The sequence below is a fragment of the Melanerpes formicivorus genome, unplaced genomic scaffold (assembly GCF_026170545.1).
Source record: "Melanerpes formicivorus ecotype bairdi unplaced genomic scaffold, bMelFor1.0.p_v2 SCAF_3, whole genome shotgun sequence".
In the NCBI taxonomy this organism is placed as follows: Eukaryota; Metazoa; Chordata; class Aves; order Piciformes; family Picidae; genus Melanerpes; species Melanerpes formicivorus.
Genome location: NW_027142355.1, coordinates 7,156,287 through 7,180,155, shown reverse-complemented (window position 1 = coordinate 7,180,155; position 23,869 = coordinate 7,156,287). Strand labels below are relative to the sequence as shown.

Below are 23,869 nucleotides of genomic sequence, written 5' to 3'. Positions count from 1 at the left end.
TATTATTATATTTTATTGATATGAATGCTTTAACATTTAAGATAAGATAGCATCAGTATTGGTGATAGTGAAGACTGTAATAATTTAAGGCTGTCAGTGAAAGGTTCAACATATTGTACTCATGGAAGTACATGCTGTTTCCATACAGAGTTTCCCCTGGTTTGTTTGGTCTCTGCTTTACTTTTACAACAAACCTGAAGCAGAACTGAGATGCAAGTCAAGCCTAGAACCAGAATTAACATCAGAGATGAACACCTGAATTTGTAAAAAGACAATGAATTCGTAAAATGTGTCAAAGTAATGGTCAATACTGTAAACCAAAAAAGTGCAGTAGAACACTGAGTTTGAAAAGAGTGTCTCTTTGATGAGGACACAGGTAAAAATTTGTCTTACTACCCAGCAATAAGGACAAGGGACACCAACTAGGGGCTCTTGTACAAGTCTATTCCTAACACCTGCTGATTTCTGCGGATCTCTCTCTTAATACAGGTAGTTTTGTTTTAATTTGTTCAAGGCCTCAAGAGAACTTGACAGATACCGCACTCCTTAGAATGAATTCCATACAGAGCTCTCTAAACATGATATGTTTTTATTTTAGTCAAATTCTAGTATTACTTTAGATGACTGCGTATTTGTGTGCAATACTTTTCAGGCACACACACACACAAAAAAAGTCTTACCGTAGCATTACTTTAGAGACTTTAAAATGCAGAAGACATGCTTTCAGTTTAGTTGATCTGCTGCAAAGCATCATACAGCCAAAGTCTCTGCCAACAGCATGAGCTGCATGACAGCAGTGTGCTTTGCCATCAGTAAATGCAATAGCTTGTTCTCAATGCATTTATAGTTTTGCACAAAAGCAGAGGGGAAAAAAGAGGAAAATAAAAAGGCCAACAACAAAAACAAAACCCACATACAGATTACAGACAATCCAGCCCTGTGCAGACAAGTAACTTAAGGCCCATTCAGCAAGGCGATAAAGCAAAGGCAGAATTGTGAGCTAGAGTCAAAAGGAAGTGTCCCATTGACATAATGAGCTTCAGAGAAGGTCATGAGTGAAGAAGATAAGCAAAAGACATTTGGCTACCTAACTGACTGCATGCCTTCACACAAAATTGTTAACCAGTACTTAGGGTCTCAAAGGAATTGTTTTAATCTACAATAAATGTATGAGCAAACTGGGCTTTTTTACAGTGCAATTTTATTTAGGAGAGACGCAAGAATAGCTCCTGCACCTGTGAGCACTCAGGAACAAAACCGATGCCATTTGGGGAGAGGAGATGTTGGTTCTCAGCATGCAGCTTGACAACACAGCAAATCCTGTTTCAGGGATCTAAACCACTGCAGCAGCAGCATTGGTAAAGTATAAACTCACCCTGTCAGCTAAAGCACTTTCAGAAATGCTGAAAGATTAAGTTTGTATCAGTGGGCTTCACACCTGGTCTTGAGCAGCCAACATAAAAACATTTCAGAAACAAAGTTGGTATCACACTTTCTGCTCACAGTTTTATTCCAGGACCTATACCAGATCAAATTTGTGCTGCCAGCTGAGCCTGGGTTGTACTGAGGCAAAATTATGGCAGCACCACCCCATTAAGTAGTCTCCACCCCATTAAGTAGTCTTCTCAGCAAATATTCCTTTCTGGCGTCACTCCAAGGAGCATTACTGCTTCTCCTTCTCTCTACATTCCCAGTTACTCCTTTCATATACCCTCTCAGCTGTAAGCAAATCAACATGCCAATCCCTTGGGACACATGGCTTAGCTTATACTTAAGACTTGCCATTCTAGTTTGTGCTTTGGACATTGATTTCTATTGTCTCGGCTATCACTCGACAAAAGGGCATTTAATTGCTGTCTCATTTAGTCTGGGGGAGAGGAGGAGAACAACTTTTACCAGCTCTCTGATTGATGGCAGCTATTAGCACCTTCTTGCACAATGCAGACTTATTAGAAGCTCGATTTACATGTGAAGTTCATTGCCACAAAAATGAATCAGGTTTGCGGCTCTGCTTACTCGATCAACTTTCGAGACAAAATCTTCATATGAAATGAATTTGCAGAAATGATTGTGCTGTTCACCCTTTGAAAGGGAAAGCTCTGGAGATTAATGAAGTTTAAGAAAGGATCTTAGAAAGCCAAGAAAGTTTAGTAAAGACTTCATAGATTTCCTTTCTCATTTTAAGTGCTATTGTGTAAGTACTTCAACAGTTGTATAAAAAAAAAGAAAAACCACAATAAACCCCAAACCCAAGCTACTCATAATGAAACCAACCGATATGATTTATATTATTTACATACAGCTAACATTTCATGTCCACTATGCTTCAAAGTTCCTTAGTGCCTACTACAAAAGGCAATTCTGAAGAAACCCATAAACTATTTCTTTATCTTGTACATGCATTTTCTATTTTCTTTTGAAAGAGGAACAAACAAAATTAATATCTACATTTAATATCCTCCACATTCTGCAGAGCAATGAGCCAACATACTGTGGTGTTCAAGCCAAAGTGCTGACAATGGATTTTTAGTACTTGGCTTATTTTATTAAAAAGCGTGAGGATGTTAATGGTTCTTATAAAGAAAGGATGCTAATCTTCCTTTCAAACAACTAAATCAGTGAAGGCATCTTGAAATATAACCTTTGTTCAGTCCAGTTATTTGAAACCTGTAGTAATTTCAGTAAAAGTTTGGTGTGGTTTAACAGTCAAAACATCAAAATGTTTCATCATTGCAAAAGCTAAGACCAAGCACCTTTGGAACATCACACAACCCAATCAGATGCAGCAACAAGCTGAGGAACACATCTGTTTTGGAAGTGTACAATGGGGAGGCAGATCGAGAAAGGTCGAGTTGGCTTGCAGAAAGGCTGTGATGTACAGCCAAGCACACAGGCACTCACACCAATTCAGCTGTGGGAGCACTAACCCTGGCCACGCAGAGACTTTCTGAAACCATGTATCTACTCTCACGGAAAAGCACTTCTGGCTACTTTCAGAACATATCCTCTGTTATTCACATAATTGGTTTAAAATTCCTCAGCAAAATTATTCTGCTATTACTTGCTTTCAGTGAGCCCACCCTTATGGTCACATCCCCCAACGAATCCACCTTTGTTCCTTATTGATATTCACCTTCCCTGAGACATATTTCTAAGTAAGCTTAAATAGTGACTATTTTCATGTTTGTTTTTTTTCTACCTTTCATGTGAATGTGGAATATACTCTTTTTTTGGTTATTACTTCAGAACAGCTGCCTTCACTTTTATTTACTCTGCAGCTCCACATATGTGAAACTGTATTTTGAACCCACCTTGGTTCCCCCAAAAATTTTAAAGGGAAGTACAACATAACACACAGAAGTACCCTCCTCATAAAACACTAAAGAAAAATACTCCCAATTTGGCATACAGCCAAATACTAGCGAAACAATGGAATACACTTGTTTTCTTAACATGGCTTTTTATAAATTTTATTTCCTTCTCCCACTGTTTCATTTCTCTTTGGTATCAGGCAGGAGACACGTTTCTCTTGCTGGAAAGGCCAAGTGCTATCTTCCAAAAAGTACAGGCTATATTTATCAATGGCAGCCAAGATAAAAGCAGCACAGGCAATCTCAGCAAAATCCCTTGTCTTCCCCTACAGCCTCATGCCCAGGCTGGAACTAACACTCCTGAGAGCCATGCTCCCAGCAGAAACACCAGCAACAAGCCAGCTGCCAAAATGGTTTTAAAGAACAGACCATCAGCCATGCTTGTGTAACCCCTCTGTCAATCTTCGCTTCAGGTCTCTTTGGTCAATTGAGGATAAAGAATATTCTCAGCTGGAAGAAGGTTTTTGAGAAACCTGTCAAGTCAACACATGCTAATCAATGTGAACAAGTACTGGAAAAGAAGTTGATCGAATCTCTCCACTATCCTCAGAGATACAGTCAAACCCACACACCTTTGAGATTCAGGTCAATCACACATCTGCTCAGCATTCCCCGGGAGACTCAGAATATGAGTGCAAAATTAGGGCAAGCACCGGCACAGCAGTAGGCTGAAGCATCTTGCTGGCAGAGGCACAAACCTGCTTTTCGACCCAGTAAACCATCTATAAATAGGTTTATGAATACAGAACCTCTGCCAAACTGTTCTATTTTTTTTTTTTTTGCTTTACTAATTTTTAATGCCTCTTGCAAGACTGACTCCTAGAAGTTTTATCTCCATTAGTACTAATAAACATTTATTATATGCTCCAGCAGTGTCTGAAAGTCTTGATGAATAGCAACAAATTTGTCTAGAAAGACAGAATATAATTTTCCATTTAGAAAACTTCAGTGTATTTTTAAAAGGAAAAAGCAAGCTTACCTGAAAACACAAAAATCACGTGAGAAGTCTGCGTGGATGCCAAGTCTTGGGAGAGAGAAACTCACTTCTGCTGGGACTTCAGGAGGAGATGGGGCAGTGTCAGTGTTTATTCTTGTTCAGCTGTGCTCCAGTGGGTACCAGGTGAGACCCAGGACTGAGCCTCGGGATGTCCCTCTTGCTCTTCTCACCTGGAATAACAGAACAGGCTCTCACCTCCCGTAGCACAAGAGTGATGCAACATTTCACATTCAAGACTTAGTGACGGATATTTACACCATCTGACTGCTGGAGATACAGCCCTATAAAAGGGGAAACTTATTAGAGCTACCCTTAACGATAAGCATTGTTCTCTACTTTACTGTAAGTGCTCTCTCAAGATGTCCTGAGGACATGCAAAGCACTAGGGGGCTATTTACAAGGCATCCTAATACTGCCTTGGAGAGACCACTTCTGTAGAAGATAAATGTAGAGTCACAATAAACTGACTCAAGCCCAATCTGTGGCAAAAAGACTTTATGGTAAGAATTTAATTTTGAGCTGCCAATGGCTGGGTGACCCAATCAACCAGCGCTAATTTCAAATAGGGGCATTAACCAAGGTTTTAAATTATATTGTACTTTCACCTGATAACATTCTCTTGCACCTCTTTTGTTCCCCTTTTCCTCTCACCTCCTCACATAGTTCACCATCCATTTTCAAGGATGGATGACCAAATGAAGCCCATTATTAAGGCTCCATTTTCAAAAGCAACATCACCATGCTCTTTTCCTTTGCTTCACAAATTCACATCTAGGGGCATATTCTTGAAAAGCCTACATCTAAACAGATTTCAACTTTCTGGGGAATAATTGAGTATGGAAAGTAAGGTTTAGCCTGATTAAATTTTTATTTTCATCTAAAAATAAAAGGAAATGAATAGTAAATAACTTCTTTCCTCAGCCTTTCCCCTCCCCCCCCCAGCTTCTAAAAGGCAAAGACAAAGAAGACATAGTACAATTCGGTATTTTTTTTCCCCTTTCAGAAATCCCAAGAAACTCATCACTATGTCCTCAAGTTCTGAGCTGGACCACTAAATACTTTGTATGTTCTGAGAAATCTGATCTCACTGGCCCTCATCTGAGTAGGGGTCATGGCCCACACAATTTTCAGTGGTCCCTTCCAACTCAAATTATCCTTCATTTTTCAAGAATCACAGGTACTGCTTTATTCTTTAGTAGAATATTTGATTTCAAATACAGCAGTTTTAAAGCTGAGCCTTAGCTGCAAATGAAGTCTGAAGAGACTATTGTGAGACATGAAAGGCTTTTTCCCCTACCACCCCACAGTTTGTTTTAAAGCTCATTGTATTAAGCAGGAATACTTGAGATGCAAAGTCAAATGTGAGTATCCTGGGAATAGCTGTACATGATGGGCAGCTGGCAGGGAGGCCTGCTGCAGGAATGTAGTTCTGCACATGGAACCACGAGAGCTGGATTCCTAATGCTGTGTGGTAACAAAGGCACGAAGAGAAATCAGTTCACAAGTTAGGCCTGGATCTACAATCCTCCAGGCTTAATTAGAAGACCGTGAACAGTACAAAACAACACCAAACACAAAACTGACAATTTTTCCAGTAAATATAGTAGAATGAGCACTGTTACATTTACAGTCCACTCTCCTCCACGCAACTCTTCCTCGTTAATGATACAGACAACTACAGATACATCAAAACCTGTCAGCAACCGCAGTGTGTCCCAAAGCAAGTCATGCCTATTATTCCAACTGGCTAGATGAAGGTCACTGACACTGCTAACACCTCTGACATTTTATAATCAATTGCCAGCACTTACAGAGGAGAAAATACCACTAGCTCTGAGCACACTTGGAAAGAAAGAAACTATTTTCAGTTAATTTTAAGCTTTCTTTTTCCGATAGCCAAAACATTAAACAGGAGGCAACCTAACAAGCCAAATATTAGTGAGATTGGTTTCTAGCAGCCAATGCCATATTCTGTTTGTATATAAACAATTGTAGTTTATCCGCCTCTTTAAAATAACTGTGATATGAATCATCACGGGGACAGGAGCAGAGAAAATAGCCAAATACTTGTAACTGAAGAAAAGCAACACTTAGTTCTCAAAGTAACTGTGAATATCAGACTACCAGTACACCGCTAACACCAAATACCTATTAGAGAAACCTAATATTTTGAGGAAGAGACTCTTGGAAGGGATGCTGACCTTTACCTATTCCTTTGCTGCTGGCAAAAGATGACAAATCTCTTCCTGTACAGTGCAGTCATCCTGTACCTGTTTTCATCTTCAGGATAAGAACAGAGACTGCTGCCTTTTAAACTATTCTTGCATTGATTTTTAGCCAGCTGCTGTAAGTTTGGGTAGAAGGCAAAAGGAAGAGATCTTCAAACAATATTTCATAAACAGTCCACAAGTTCCATCTGATTTACAAAGTGTCAATGCACTGGATGAGTTCAGTACCTAGGAAGCCCTGGATTTCACAGCACTGTGCTTACCTGATGGATCAAAGCAGTAATTTTGAGTTACTACAAGACCTCAGAGAACACAGGGATCTCTAACTTCAAACCTCTTGAAGTCCTATATTTCAGTCAAAATTCTTGCCTGAGTTCTTCTCCTCTTCCAGCTTCTAATTCAAACCATCAGTCATCTCTTGCTTTTCACAGTAGCTGTTTGCTGTATGGTGTAATGTTTTCATGACATACATTGCCAAAGGCATTCCAATTTCCACTAATAATTGTCATTAGGAAAAAGTGGGAGGAACAAAAAAGGGATACATTTCTTGTCAGAAAATAACCACTTCCTGATGCTCAGCTTAGGCAAGATAATGGTCATAGGCAGCATCTTGGCTTAGCAGACAAAAGTAGTAGGTGGTAAATGAGAGTGCTGCAGAGGGGACAGATTTTATCCAGGGGGGAGAGTGGGCAGTGTTTGCTAAAGGAGGCACCCTGACGGCAGGAGATTTATGCATCCACTCTTCTGTCAGTCTAGGAGGAGGGACTCATTATGCAAGACCAGCTGCAGGGGTGTGCGCTGCTGTCGGGAAAAATTAGAAGTCTAACAATGAACTATAAAGGAGGAAGAAATGACAGTGAATGAAAACCCCATGATAAACCCATTTAGGCTCTCTTCTCCTTGGGCTGAAAGATGAAGTCTAATCTCTTTGGCATATATCCTGGCCAAGACTCAAACAAGTATGCCTAGATACACGCAGGCACATGCCCTTAGAATGTGCAATGACAATATCCATCAAAAGGACCTGTAACTGCAAAGAGTAGTGAGCAAAATCCTTTTCCTGCATGTTTAGCTAAGTTCTGGGGAGGATCAGAGCACAGTAAGATGCTTTTGATCATAAAGAATCTCATCTACTGCCAAATTGCTCTGTGTATGTACCTTTGAAAGAAAGCTTTTGCATTTGAGTATCTTGAGGGAATGGTGGGGGAAAGGGAGACAACAGAAGAGATGACGGGAGTGTAAGACAGTGAAATGCAACTGAATTAAGGCTTTCACTCTTATTTGACTGAAGGAGAACTTTCCAATTCACATGATATTCCTTTGCCTGTGAGAATGAAGCCCTCTGATGAATTAAAGCAAATGAAAATTACCTGCACACATGGTAGCTCAAAGGACATAACTGAAGGTCACTGTTTGATCAAAATTATGTGGAAAAAACCCCACAGAAATAAACTCAAGTTTTTACAGTAAGCTACAGAAATAAAACTGGAAAATTCCTAAACTATGAACACTTATCATTGTCAGAGTGCAAACAATACTTCTTACAGCTACACAGTAATGTCTCACCTTTTTTTTGTTCCCCAAGGAAAGTAAGGACAGGCAAACATATAATATTAATAGCATTTCAGGAAATACTTTCATAGTAAGATATCTAATATATTATGAATGGAGGGAAAAGGAACAGTTTTTTATCTGACTTGAAAACAGCACACTGTCAAGTTAATTTAAAATTCAATTTCAGTTTAAAGCATTACAAGAAAGAAAGAAGCCTGTGTATCACAGGTTGTAAATTGAAATCCTAGCAAGGTTTTTGCCTGCCAACTACTTGTGTATCAGCTATAAAGCCAGATTGCAGGTGCTTCTTTTAGGAGATAGGGCTGCAAGGCTATCATAAACCACATTTGAAAAACTTTGTCATTTACTATTCCCAAAGGCATTTTATTTAAACCCTTTTTTTGGTTTTTTTTTTTTTTTAGTTTGTTATTTAATGGGAAAATGGTGTTACAATAACTCAGAGGTAACTTCTGCAAGGTATAGTATGTGATGCAAAACCACAGAGGGCCCTATCCTGTGTAAGTCACCAAGAAGGTCTAACGCAGCACTCCCATAAACACATCCACAAAAGCAAATAAGCAAAAGCAGTCTGTCTGCAAAAACAGCTTTTAGGATCACATGAATTATTAAAAAAACAAAACAACAACAACAAAAACCCAACAAACCAAAACAAACAAAACCCCAACAACTTTTAGAGTTTTAACCGATTTCTAGAAAACTTACCTACACAAAATCACTTCATTAAAACATTCAACATGATAGTTTGAGGGAAGAGACATGGTACTCTTCCAAATTTTCTGGGTTGAGGGGTAAATAAATGCCCTGAGACCACAAACAGAATGAAAGCCTACCCAGATTTGGCAAATATTATTTAAAAATGTGACCTGATAACAAGGACTGAGCTCCCAGCTGCCTCTTTTCAACTCCAAGAGGTTCCCACAGGGTGCACTGGCCAGTCTGATCAGAAAGGCAATTCTGCTGCTTGACTATCAGCTGCTAATGACCCAGCTGGCCAGCGGACAGAAACAGGACTGGAAGGGCACTGAAAACCTGCACTGACTAAGAAGATAAATTATATTCCTGACCTCTGCTCCTCCAAAAGGAAGTAAAAGAAAAGCTGCCGTTTGCAACAGCTGGGGCTGTTCAGTCACACAGGTCTTGAACTAACTTGTACAAACACTTTGTGAAGCCTCAAAACCTTGCTGAAGGAGCAGATAAACACCTTGGAAAGCTTTGGTTTTAGGAGAGATAAAGTTAAGGTGTGTGAAAATTTGCAGTCTGGAAAGGGTAATACTCGAGGATATGAAATTTATCTCCACTGACACATCCATGGCTAGGAACACGTATGCACAGCTTTCTCATGCTGATCCAGTTCACTTCTATTTTGTAACAGAAGGATGTGGAAAACATTATTAGAGTTGAGAGAGAAGTGTTTACTTATTCAGTAATGGCTTTTATCCTATCTTTGAAAACTACATAATTATGTGTAAGTTAATATTAAATACCCAATATATTTAATCACATTTGCATTTTTATAAAACAGTAATTTCTAAAAATGTTGGAGGATTAAAAAGAAGCTAAGGAGGGAGGAATTTTATACAGCATGGAATGGAAAAGAGCCTCTTCCTCCCTTCACTTATGTTTTCTTTAATCAGATCTGGCCTTACTCCTGTTCCCACAGAAGAGTTTGTAGTTATGCCCTCTCCTCAGTAGTCACTTAAACCATCACCATGTGAATAATTTTATTACTTTTTGGCCTTACCATGCATTTTTTGGACCTACAGCTCTCAGGCAAATTTTTAAAAAACCCTTTTGCAGGCAGTTAATATGAGAATTACCACCACTGCACCAATATTTATACACATGGTGCTACAAAAATATATCATTTGCTTTGATGTACTGCTCCTTCCTTACTTCCCACTCCAGCAGAAAACACAAAGGGCATTTAGCAGTGATAAGGCATCCTACTGACATCATCAGTATGCAGTGGTATACTCAAAAAGTTTAAGTCTGAATACAGAGTGTCCCTTGCAGAATGACCAAAACAAGCCTCAGTATTGCTTACTTCTGTAGAAACTAGGAAACACTGTTTAAAAATAAATAAATCACAAAAATAACCTAAATTTAAAAACAGGCTGCATCTGTTACTAGGGAAAGCAGGCTGTGGCGCAGAGATGTTTCACCCAAGAGGATACAATACTTGCTTTCTTTCCAAGCTATCCCTTATGCAGCATGTGACTCTCTATTCTAATGATACTTTTTATTAAAACTTTTTTGTTTGCCAGATGTTGCACAATGCAAATAAGGAGGACTTGAAACTGGAAATGCCAGCTGCTCCTAGATATAATCTGCCACAGGACTAAAGCAGACTGAGACTGGGATGCTCCTCGTGTGATGGAAGGAGCCTTCCATGAAGGACTTGAGGCTTCTTGTTTCTTACCAGTTTGATGGAGACTGAGAATTCAAGGCTTACTGGACTCTACAGTGCTATTTGATATGATCTGGTCACAAGCAGACTTAAACCACAATGTTTTCACATTAAGACTGGCCATACTGTAAAGGGTTGGGTATCACAGAATGTAGTTGGTTGCAAGAGACCTTCAAGATGATCCAGTCCAACCCTCGACCCAGCACTGGTGGCTCACCTCCCTAAGTGCCAGTCCACACACCACTTAGACACCTACAGGTATGATGACTCCACCACTGCCCTGGGCAGATCACTCCAACATTTGATAACCCTTTCAGTGAAATGATACTTCCTAACATTCAGCCTACATTCCCAACATTCCCCTGGTACAGCTTGTAACCATATCCCTTAGTCCTGTTGCTTCTCATCAAGAGGAGGAGACTGGCCCCCTCCTTGTTCCAACCTCCCTTCAGGTAGCTGTAGAGAACAGTAACATCTCCCCTCGGCCTCCTCTCCCCCAGACTGAAACAACCCCATCTTCCTCAAGCACTCCTCACAGGACATGTGCTCTAGGCCCTTCACGAGCTTTATTGCTCTTCTGTGGACATGCCCCAGCATCTCCATGTCCTTCTTAGAGCGAGCGGCCCAGACCTGAACATAATATTCAAAGAGATGCTGCATCAAACACTGACCCACAGCACACATGAAGGAAAACAGCGGTGCAGCAGAAACACACAACCAGACTAAGAGTTTGCATTTCCTTTTCAACGCTTTCAGCTTTAAAAACTAAACAGATTGTTTTAAAATATTTTCAAATGTTTCAACATTCCACTTACACTTGGTTTGCACACAAGTGATAAAGGAACTTCAAATATTCCAATAATATGCTAAAAAAGTTTTTAAAGCTATCTCTAAATTGGAAGTAGCTTAAAAAAAAAAAAAATATATATATATATATATCTCAAAACCCCCAAATATATAATCAAAGTTCTTTGAAGTCACTTCCTGCTCCACTAAGACATTTATTCTAATTGGCAAGTTTCTCATTTCATCTTTTCAGGCACAGACAATTTCCAAATTACTGAGATTTAGGATATACTATTTTAATACTGATGGTGTGCTTAATAAGGTCAGAATTTAATAAGAGTATAGGCATTTATGCTAGAGGAAGGCTTCAATTTAGGAGTGTATATTTTACCAAAAAGACAAAGGTAGGTAGGTTGCTGTATATCATAGAGTGAGCCTGTTCAGATCATTATAATCACAATTTGTGATCCAATTTTTTGTAGCATTACATGGTACAAGTCCTCAACATAAACAAAAAGTTTGCAGGTCCATTTTTTCCCCATTCTTAGTATATACACAAAACTCTTAGTAAATAAGCATGCTATGGAGAATAAACACAAGTAACTTGTGATTATCTTAACCAGACCTACTTTAGACAGCAAAAATTTATCTACTTCCTAACTTGTTTATCAACCACTAACAGAGAAACATCAATGGAGCATCCATGTCAGGACTAATACTCTAATTTTAAGGTCAACTCTTTTCCAATCTATGTCTTGGCTGTGAAATATGTAATGACAACAAATAACTTGTGGTTGCATACATACAGACAAAAAATGAAGGAATAGTATTTTTATAGTAAAAAAGTATATGTAGAACTACTGTAGATTGCAAATAAGACTGCGATGTCTCCAGATGTTTGACTATGCACACTAAACAAATGCTGAGGTTTTCAGCCTTGTGCTGCTTTTCCTACAGAAACATAAAGTCAAATAATATTCAATTTTGAGCCATACCAGAAACACTCCTTCAGTAGTTGCAAGTGCCTTGACCATTCACAGTAGCTCTTTATAAGCAGCTAACATGAAAAATTTAAACCAACTCCTATTCCTGCACAGTTCCAGAGTTTATTTCAGCTCCTGTTTCTGTGCACTTCTCTCCTTCATTTGAGCCCCATTCAGGCCACCCTCTTTGGGAGGAATCCCTGACCCACATTTGGAGGATAACTGTGGTAGGCTTATAAGGTTTAATGCAGCCAGCCTGAGATCACCTGCATCACTGCTCTCTCCAGGCTTATCACACTGAGGTCTCTCTAATAAAGCACTGTTTGTTCAGAAGGACAACCACGCGAAGAAAAGCCTGGCCATAACAAGGAGTTAATACATCAGCACCACTCACAAGAAGTCATGTGCCTCCTGCATGAAAATCCTGGAAGGGTTTCCCTGCCTGCTTCAGCTGTGAATTAAGACTCTGTCTGGGAGTTGCCATTTGCTAGAGTGTGAAGTCCTGTTTCCACCACTTAAATGGGAGTAGAAAATATCTGTGTTCTTCTCTTGGAAAAACTGTCTTCAGAACCTACAGAAGGTATTTAGTCACTTCAGCCTGGGGCACAAAGCCCAAAAGAGCTCAGAGAAAGAGATGCATACACAATCTGCCAACATTACAGCCACTGATGCTGCTGTATATCTCCAAAGCACCTGATGTTCATACTGATTTCACCTGCCACCCTCTGATTGAGAGAACCCATATTATACATCTATAACCCAACTATTCCTGCAGACAAAACTGAAACATAAATATAGATCAATTTCTGTATGCTCCCAGCAGTCTTGCACGTATTTTCCATAGATGTAGCTAACTCACCATAATCACCTTAACTTTTTTATCAATAAGATGTCATGGATGAAAAGAGATTTTGCTCCCACCTTGTGTGCCCAGAGCTTGTGCCAATGCTGCTTATACTGTTAAATTCTAACTCTCCAAGTCAGTCTTAACAGAAAGTGTCCTCTTATTGCAAGGTATTAATCAGTTCACAAGTAGCATGTGGCCAGAAAAGAAAAAGAAACTGTTGTTTAAGGTACAGGATCCAAATGTATTGTGCCTACACATTATTACTCTAGTTCAAATATACACTCACTTAATTTAGTTCTGAAATGTATTAGCTTCAGTTACAGAGTAAATACTATTGTAATGAATACTAATAAATAGCCTACAAATAAGTAAGAATGAGAGATCTTTTTGTCTTTTCCAGGGAACTATTACATACAGACAGAGTGGCCATTCCCTGATACAGAATCCTTTGCTGTCATTTAACATATGACCCTCTTGTAATGCTGTGTTAGGAGACAGAAAGTCAAATAATCTGTTTTGCTTTGATGAAAGCATGAGGAAGTTGACTCAGATAAAAGCAGGGAGTAATCTGTTTAAACAGCTTGGGTCCAAAGTTGAAAATTAAACAAAATCAATAACAAACACAGGCTTTCTGCTGGAGAATCTGCCTTGAACATGACGTTAAAAAGAATTAAATGCTACCACAAAGATATTTCAAGGCAGAATATCCTATATATGAAATTCATGCAGGCCTTTAGCTCTTTTAACTTACATGTGTTTATTCATTTATAAATCTATATACAATGCCTACTGTTAGGTAGTGATGATATAGTTTTAAAAGTTTTTAGCTAATCTAGAGGTAATGAAGAACATCAGAGTAGATTTGCATTTATTAGAACAAAGAAAGAAAACAGATAGTGAAAGCCCTCAATCTGTGTCCACTAAATAGGCTGCAATTTTTGGTGACATAGTCCCAAATGCACCTTCCAATTTCCAAAATTATTTCCATAACAGTCAGAAAGACAGAACAGATTCACGCTACCTTAGTGAGGGTAGGCAAATATTTAGAAGCATAACATCCAAGTTTGAAGTGTGTCTGTGGACACAGTTTATTATGTTATTTCAAAATCCAAAATTATCAGCATCTTACTGACAAGAAGCACAAAACACAAATCACCAATTCTATAACTGACTTCTTTGCAGATTTTTACTGCTCTTCTCAGCAGTCAGAAATTACGCTCCTCGTGGAATTGAACTTGTGGAAAGGCCAACATTTTCCAGAAGAAATGGGAAGTATGACAATGTATTATTCCAGCCAAAATAAATAGTTTCAGATTCTGATTCACCAAGTAGAAGACTGTGAATGGCATTTATATCCTTCTCTAGAAATAACACCCATCACAAAATTACATTCTTTGAACAGTGTTTGGTCTTCCTAAAGATTCAGAGAGGAACATGTTGAGCTACAATCCTGTGAGCAAGGTGACTTGGGGGTCTTGTGATTCTATTTTTCACAGAGCTCAAAGCATTTGAACAAAACCCATGACATCCACCTGGCTGAGGGTTAAAGCAAACTTTAACAAGGAACAGTCCTTTGTAGTTCTTGGGATGGCTTCAGGCCCATAAAGAAACAATTGCATCATGCCCTAATTACTCCATCTGACATGATGTATGAACTGGGATCTCTCTGCAAGCACTTCAGAACATTTTGTAATACATAAAATTAAGGTGTTGTTATTATCTTTCCCAGACTTGACAGCGAATTTTTTCTGCAGATCTCATTTAAAGCAGAACTGCTATAAAGAGAGAGGAACAAAAGGCATGACAAAATTACACAGAGGACAGACATACAAAGAACAGCTTTCACACATAACACTGGACTGTCACATATGGTTCTCAAAAGTTGTAGCACTACACTCCTGCTGCAATATTTCCCCCTGGAATTTCATCCAAGTTATATTTTGTTTAAAAAAAAATAAAACTGTGGGTTTCCCCCACCCCCTCCCACCCTGAGTAAGTAACAAGACAGTTATTCTTGCCTCCTTGTAAAAAGGAGTAATCTCTGCAGCACACAATCTGTAAAATTTCCCAACTTTCCTGGGAGAAATAGTATTTCACTTTATTTAGAATAAACCTTTATTTAGAATAAACCAAACCAGGTTGGAAGAGACCTTCAAGATCATCGTGTCCAACCCATCAACCAATCCAACCCACCCAAACAACTAACCCATGGCACCAAGCACCCCATCAAGTCTCCTCCTGAAAACCTCCAGTGACGGCAACTCCACCACCTCCTTGGGCAGCCCATTCCAATGGGCAATCACTCTCTCTGTATAGAACTTCTTCCTAACATCCAACCTGAACCTCCCCTGGCACAGCCTGAGACTGTGTCCTCTTGTTCTGGTGCTGGCTGCCTGGGAGAAGAGACCAACCTCTGCCTGTCTACAACTTCCCTTCAGGTAGTTGTAGAGAGCAATAAGGTCACCCCTGAGTCTCCTCTTCTCCAGGCTAAGCAATCCCAGCTCCCTCAGTCTCTCCTCATAGGGTTTGTGTTCCAAACCCCTCACCAACTTCATTGCCCTTCTCTTGACTCGTTCCAGCAAGTCAACATCCTTCCTAAACTGAGGGGCCCAGAACTGGACACAGTACTCGAGGTGTGGCCTAACCAGCGCAGTGTACAGGGGCAGAATGACCTCCCTGCTCCTGCTGGCCACACTGTTCCTGATGCAGGCCAGGATGCCATTGGCCCTCTTGGCTGCCTGGGCACACTGCAGGCTCATGTTCAGCCTATCATCAACCAGTACCCTCAGATCCCTCTCTGCCTGGCTGCTCTCCTGCCACTCTGACCCCAGCCTGTAGCTCTGCATGGGGTTGTTGTGACCAATGTGCAGAACCCGGCACTTGGATGTGTTCAATCTCATGCCGTTGGATTCTGCCCATCTGTCCAGCCTGTCGAGGTCCCTCTGCAGAGCCTCTCTACCCTCCAGCAGATCAACTCTTGCCCCCAGCTTAGTGTCGTCAGCAAATTTACTGATGATGGACTCAATGCCCTCATCCAGATCATCAATAAAGATGTTAAAGAGCACAGGGCCCAGCACTGATCCTTGGGGCACACCACTAGTGACTGGCTGCCAGCTGGATGTGGCACCATTCACCACCACTCTCTGGGCTCGGCCCTCCTTACTGTTCAATTTGTTTTCTCCATAATATGTATCTCAATCTTCAGTATAGGATCTATAAGGAGTTTTGATCAAACAGTTTACGACTGGGGAAAACACTTGTATTTTAGAGGGAAAACATATATATAGAGATGCAAACATACCATACAGGACTACAAGAAAAAGTTGCAGTTTCCTACATTCATATGTATCTCTTTACATGCGTTTTTCCTGCATGTGTACATGTGCATTATAGATATTCCAGGAGTAGCAACTGTAACTTTACAGGGTTGTATCTCTTTCTCACTGTGTATGCATTCTGGGAATTCAGTCAGTTACAAGGAAAGGCAAACATCTAAGACACTGGCAGGTAGCATTTCATATTTCAGACACTGGTGGTTTATTTCATGCCAAAATATAAACATAAAGTCTATATATTAATTCAACATAAACTGAGGTTGGTAAGCAATTACTACAAAGTGACACATTGTAACATAACACACCGTAAGTGGTTGTTTACATTTTCACACTGGGCTGTGAAGAAAAGAGAGGTCCTATCAGCAACCCTGTCTAGTGGGCTGCCATTTCCAACACAGGGGCAAATCTGCTGCTGGGGATGGTGTCTCGGTCCAGAGAGGGAAAGAGACTCAGTTCTTCTGAATATTCCCGTGTTATGAAATTAGAGGCACAAAGGAGGCCAAAATATCAACAGCAAGCCTATTTATTAACAGAACAAAGTGGATGGATCAGAAGGAGAGAGAGAAAAGAGGGAGAGAGAAGACAGAAAGAATATTACCACCCCCCAAGACTGTTTGGGTCTGCAGAGGAAGTGTGCTGCCTTGTTGACTGTGCTATCCTCCACTGGAGGAGAGAGGGAGAGATCCGAAAATCCAAGTCCTCCTCTGAGCAGCCTCCTCAGCTCCATGAGCTGTGGCAGGTGGAACTTAGGACACGGAGAGAAGGTTCCTCCTGGTCTGTTCCTTCCAGGCTACATGGTGACGTCCCTGTCCTTTTCCTCTCCTGGTATTTTCTGTTTTCTTCTTCAGAGCAGCATTGCCCAGGTGTTTTCCTTTTTCTGAGCCAGTATTGCTCAGATCTTTTATACAGTTTTTTTAGGTATGTGTCCAGATGGTGAATCCATTTTCCTTTGTACCATCCTCCCTTTCCAGGGAAGCTGATGGGTAAACATGATCTTATCTATGCACATTTCAGAGAGTCATTATCCAGTGGCTTTGACCAATACACATCAGCTATTGTCTGGGCAAACAGCAAAAGGTGATTTCATCTTTGTTGAGTCACAACAAGAGAGACAAGATTTAGTCTCTTGCAGATGGTGAAATCACAGTATCACAGTATAACTAAGGTTGGAAGAGACCTCGAGGATCATTGAGTCCAACCTATCAACACAGACTTCATGACTAGAACATGGCACCAAGTGCCACGTCCAAAATACTGCAGATTGCCCAGCTACATCTACTTGAGTTTAGAAGTCAAAATCTTACATAGGAGGCTGGAACCAGAACTTCAGCAATAAAACACTGAAGCATGTTTGCAATCTCAACTGCTAGCCTTGCTTGTGGGACAACATAATCCTTCCTCCTTATTCCCAGGCCACTATCTGTAGGACTTTTCTATTCTTCAGCATTCATTGCAAGTTTTTAATTCCATTTCTGTACACAAAGGCTTTTCCAGGATGTATTTGCTTTCTCAATTCCCTAAAAAGATATTGCTTGTCTACTCTGCACTTTTGAAATCACCTTCCCCTCATTTACAGCACAATTTCACAGTAAGCTCTGGGTAATGCACTGCACTTGAGCCTTAGAGACGTTTTGCCTGAGCAAGCATGTTTATTTATGGATTGCAATGCAATCCTATAGCACATAGGTAAACAAATGAACAACCCACTCCCTCCCTCAAAGACACCTGACGACCTAAATTTAGTTCCTTGTCATGAGAGTCCATCAGAAGTTAAACTATCCACATTCATCATCACAATTACGGGTGCAAGCTGGAGCAGAGAAGGTTCCATACAAACATAAGGAAAAACTTTTTCACTGTGAGGGTGACAAAACACTGGAACAGGCTGCCCAGAGAGGTTGCGGAATCTTCTCTGGAGACATTCAACACCCATGTGGACACAATCCTGTGTGTCCTACTAGGTGATTCTGCCCTGGCAGGAGGGCTGGACTTGATCTCTTGAGGTTCCTTCCAATCCGTAATGTCTTGTGATTCTGTGAATTCCACACCATGCTTTTAATAAAAGTCACTAAGAACTAACATTTTGGGGGATGTGTGAACAGAGGAACTGGATGTAGTGCACAGTGTATCTATTGAACTGGTGCACTGAACCTACTCCTGTGGTTCAAAGCACTTTGGCTCATCTCAGCCTCTTATTTTGGTTAAATCTTTTGTCAAATGCATGTCTTTCCTCTTTGCCCAGGCATGCAAGAGGAAACTTACGACTTTCTCCCAACCCCCTCAAGTCTCAGGTCAAACCCACAGGTTACCCTGTGTACACAGGATTTTAAGTGGAGGTCAGTAGCTTGTCTGTTGCACATAATTAAATTTGGTTTACAAGCTTATCTAAGCAGTAATTAATTAAATATCACTCTCAGACTAAGATTTTCATTGTCCTGTTGTGTATCAATAGGCTTTTTTCTGTCTTGTTTGTTCCCAAGTAAATGGGAATTTTCAAAAGAGCTAATGCTAATTCTACAAGAACTATAAAGCAACAAGAAGGTTCCACTACTGACAATAATACTTAAGTATTCCTAACACAAGTTTCAAAAGTACATCCAGATTTTTACCAGCTTGTTGGCGATGGCAGCATGAAAACTCAGACACAAGAGTGTTCTGCCTTTGTTTTTATGATAGCCAACATAAATCCAGAGGCAGACCTGAACTGCAGTTTTAAATTAAAATTCCTTTTTTTTCCCAAGTCAGAAATAAATAAAAATTATCATAAGAACATCTGTAGATAATTTCCTAATTTGGAAATTATCTGACCATAATAAAAAAAAGATTATGCAGCCTTAATTCTAAATCTTATGATATTTAAATTATCCCTACTTTTTTCACAATGCACTGAACATCTTCAATTCACAAAAAGTTACAAACTCCTTCAATACACCATAGAATCATAGAATCAGTAAGGTTGGAAAAGACCTCCAAGATCCTCAAGTCCAACCTGTCACCCAACCAGGACCATATAGAACTTCAGATATGGGACAAACCTATTTCCAAGATCTGAAATGCAGCATGCAAACTAGCAAAGTATGTGCCTGCTTCTACTGTAACAGCTCTCAAATAGCAGCCCCCTTTCAGCATCCAGTTAAAGAACATACCTGTGTTTTCAGAACTTTAAAATGGTACACTGGATTCCGTAAATAGTTCCATAAATAGTAGACAATCCACATCAGGTTTTGGAGAACCACTAGGTTTTGGGTAACAGGACAAATGTACAGCTACAGATTCCCACTGATAAACACGGTAAGGGCTGTACTCTAAGAAAGTGGATTCTCTTTCTCTCTCACACAACTACCCCAAAACTTCTTTCAAGCCCTGGTAACTGTTCTTAAGCTCTGTAAGTCAAATATTGAGAAGGAAGGAAAAAATACCTGGCTTTCTGTACAGTTACTCCCTGTTAAATGGGTAGAGATGTAAATAGGCGTCACCTCTTAGAGTTCATCCCTTCAAGGTGGCTTGGGAAGAGCATTTGTTGCTTGGCTTGGAATCAACTTTGAAATACGATTAGGATACAATGAAAGGTGGTGCTTCCTCACACAGTTACACCAGAAAAACTAGGCCAGACCAAATTTGCAGGAGAAAGCAGCAGAGTTTGAGGGGTGCCTCATGATCTACTATAAAGGCAGAAACTATCAAGATACTACATAGTTACCTGGCTCCTTCTTAATATATTAAGCTAGATTTAACTACCCAAAATATGCAACATGTCCTGGAAAATGCTACAGAATTAAAAAACATACATGGGTAACAAAGGCAGCAAATTTGCATCAACCAACCTTTCATCACATGACTAAACAGATTAGCAGTTGAATCTGCAAGTGAGATGTAGAAGGATATGATCATGGCCAAACAAACAAAAGTAGTCCAGAAAAAAAGTGAACAGAAAACAATTTTCACCATATATCACAATATTAAAAATGACAAGGTATCCAGTGGCTTATCACAAGTCAGATATGCAGAAGAAGGCTTTCCATGCAGCTCCATTCTGTGCCACAAGCCAAAAGCAGAAAGGGCTCACTAAGAAAGCATACAACTAGATCCATCAAGAACAAACAAAACAGTCCCAATGCAACTTCCGATCCACTAAACCCTAAATCTTCATTTATCAGAAACTGGGGGCTGTATGGCAGATGCACAGTGTATAGAGGGATCATTCATGTAATTCCTGGTTCCTTGTAGTTAGCTGACCTATCTAGATGCTTTGCTATATAGATCTTTAAGACAGCTTTGTTTGCTTTTAATTCCAGTATCAGTCATGCCTTATTTAGAACACCAGACAGTCTTGCATCACAATTTCCAACATCATCCAAAATGGTTTTTTACTATTTGGTGTGTTTTCTGTTCAAATAACAAATTGAGTTTTTGCAAGGAAAATGCATGCTCAATCATAGAACAAGCACATGGAGCACTCAGATGTTTGGTTTAGGGGAAATTATTTATTTATTTCCACTTTTTACAGTATCATTGAGCTTGCCCTACACAACTACGGCACTGTAACAATGTCTCTTAAATATTTTGTCTTTTGCTTGTGGCATGAAAGGATGACATAGAATTTAATTCCTATTTGATGTGATGAAGGAAGGATATGTTATCTCTCTCCTTATTCTTTGCCACCTATTTTTGGATGTTTGACTGCTTTTGTGCTGTCTTGCTCTTAGTCTCGGTGTTTGACCCATCCTGACTCTGAGACAGTATTCATAGAAGGGAACTGCTAAGCCGCACAGAGGGGAAAGAAAATATCTTAATCTATGGAAATGCCACCACAAACTCATAGGATAGTATCACCAATATCTCCCTGGCACCTGTCACCTATTTAACACAGGCAATTTACCCAACACTGATCACTCAAACTACCTTTTACTTCTAGAGTGGAGCTTAGCACTTGTGATGCGTAGCAGACCGAGAACCCAAAAATGAAGTTCATATAATCCTTCAGAAAGAAGTAACAAATCTGCAAGGACACTGTTAAGCTGCAACAAGTGATTCCTATAATGAGTGTATGTTTACCATGTAATTACTATCTTTCCAAATCCCAAAGGAGCAGTATGTGAAGACTTCTGTAAAGTATTAATGCAGCTTAAAAATATTATGTGAATGCAGACTGCATTATGAGCCCCTAAAATTCCTACATATGTTTCAAATATGTGTATTTGAGCTAACCAGTTTCTAATGCTGTATACCTAATCATTATGGACTGCTGACTATATATATTTTTTTAAAAAAATTTTTTAAATGTTCTGTTACTTTTATTATGACAATTACAGTAATTTATTTCATGGGGAATGCTACCAGTTGTGCAAGCTATGATGTGAATAAGAAACAGCACCAGCTGATCCACTGATGCAGCAACATTCATATACAATTCCACACACATGCATTCTGGGTTTCAGGTATTGTGTAAGGTACCTTTGATGCTGCACCCCTGAAGATGGTTCAAGCTTGCCATTGGCCTAGTAATTTATTGATGAGTATCACCTATTCGCTGTGATAAATATGAACACCATCAGCAAGTTTGTATACTTGCTAAAGCCATACCACACACATGGCTTCTGCTTTTTTCCATATTTACAACCTACTTCTTTTTTGAAGGCTGTCTGAAATAACCTGAGCTCTCATGTAAAACATTTGGAAATTCAAGAATCTTCCTCATCCTTCTGCCACTTTCCTAGATTTATAATAATAGTTAAGAGATGTCCAACCACTCTCAGAGACAGAACAGCCATGTCACCTCTTCTTCCTTCCCCACTCACTGGAAAGAAAAATGTATGGAATGTATTCAGATAATGTAGTTGAACTTTTTATGACCAAAACCCCCTTTATCATCTTGAATTACTTATTTGTAATGAGTTACTTGCTCAGTCCTGGCCAAAATAAAGTTTATGCACTTATGAAGCAGTAATCAAGTCAGAGCTCTTAGAATTCCCTCTCAGTACTGTTAATCTCTTATTGTTAATTCAGCATGTTAAGAGAAAGGAAGCTGATTTTAATTCATTTAACAGAACCCCAAAGACTAGATTGTTCTGTTATGAACAAATGCTTCAAAGATTTTCTGCCAGTGCTGCTTCCTTTCCAGCTGGGAATAAAGTTTTCCTCCTATTAGTACAAGTCAATCATTCTCTGCTTCAAATTCATCTTTGAAGCTTCCAGTGATCTCAGCATTCCTTTTAAGAACACAGATTTCATTTTTTTTTTTAGTATATAAGAATTCTTTTTTTATTACAAGGTATTATAATTCAAATTTGTTGATCAAGTTTAGAAAACTAGAACTGTAAGACTCATATGGTATGTACTAAAAGCACTGGAAATGATTGATGATACCTATACACAAATGATGGTCCAAAGATGTGGTCCTAATACTTGCAAAAAGACAACTATGTCCTGCAGTAGCAAAATACATTATCTATCACCTCTGGTGATGCAAGACGATCTGTGATATTTTCATCAGAGTTCATGGAATGGTGATGGCTGCATGGAAAGTTGTCTGACACCAGTAAGAGTGAAGAACAGTGCAGCTATTCTACACAACAGTCAGTTAACTGCAGAAATCAGAGCAGCAAAGTAATTAGTTTCCATAAAGTAGACTGCTGAAGGCCCAACAGTAGTCTTGTCTCTGGAAAGCATTTCTAACACAAGAAATTGGAAGAATGTCAATATTTTGGAAGGTTTATACTGCACTAAAGGTAGTAACAGGAGTACCTTTTGTCATAAACAACCAGTTGTATTAACAGTGTAATGGGGTAGAGTGCTTCTCACTCTAACTTCATCACCTTGAGATTTTATATACTCTCTCCAAATTCTCCTCTGGGAAGAGCAAGTTTGCCATATTTCAATCTGATACTAGTCTTCAAGCATAAATAATTTATGGAAATGAGTTAAAATGTCTTATTGATTAAAATTCTACACTGTGAGCTTGTCACATTGCAGTGTGCAAATTGCTCCTGTCTGGCCTGCATTCAGACGTCAGTCATCTAAATATATATATAGCTATACACACACATGCACATGCATACGCACACACATACACACACACTTGCTTGAATTTAAGTTTGGCATTGCAGTTGAAACACAGATCAGAAAAGATTTTTCTCTGCAGTGAATTTTCAAGTAATGATGTATCTGGTCAACCGATTATCTAACCAGATGACAGTATTACATGATGTGGCTGCCTTCACACAGCTGTGAAGAACTCAGTCAAATCTTAGATTAAAAGCTAACCATTACATTTCTGCAGTGGTTTACAGCACTTTAGCTATAACTATAGTCTTCTGAGTAGCCAAGAAATCAAGCTAAAT

The 23,869-nt window shown here is 39.5% G+C and overlaps 1 long non-coding RNA gene across 2 annotated transcripts in view; it reads right to left on the bottom strand.

The window, feature by feature from the left end:
• Positions 1-2,239: 2,239 nt before the first annotated feature.
• The window catches only part of LOC137455148 (uncharacterized), an 82,814-nt gene continuing 61,184 nt past the window's right edge, over positions 2,240-23,869 (bottom strand). For both annotated transcript variants that reach the window (XR_010990768.1, XR_010990770.1), the window contains exon 3: positions 2,240-4,538. This is a non-coding gene — a long non-coding RNA (uncharacterized lncRNA). The remainder of the gene's footprint in view (positions 4,539-23,869) is intronic.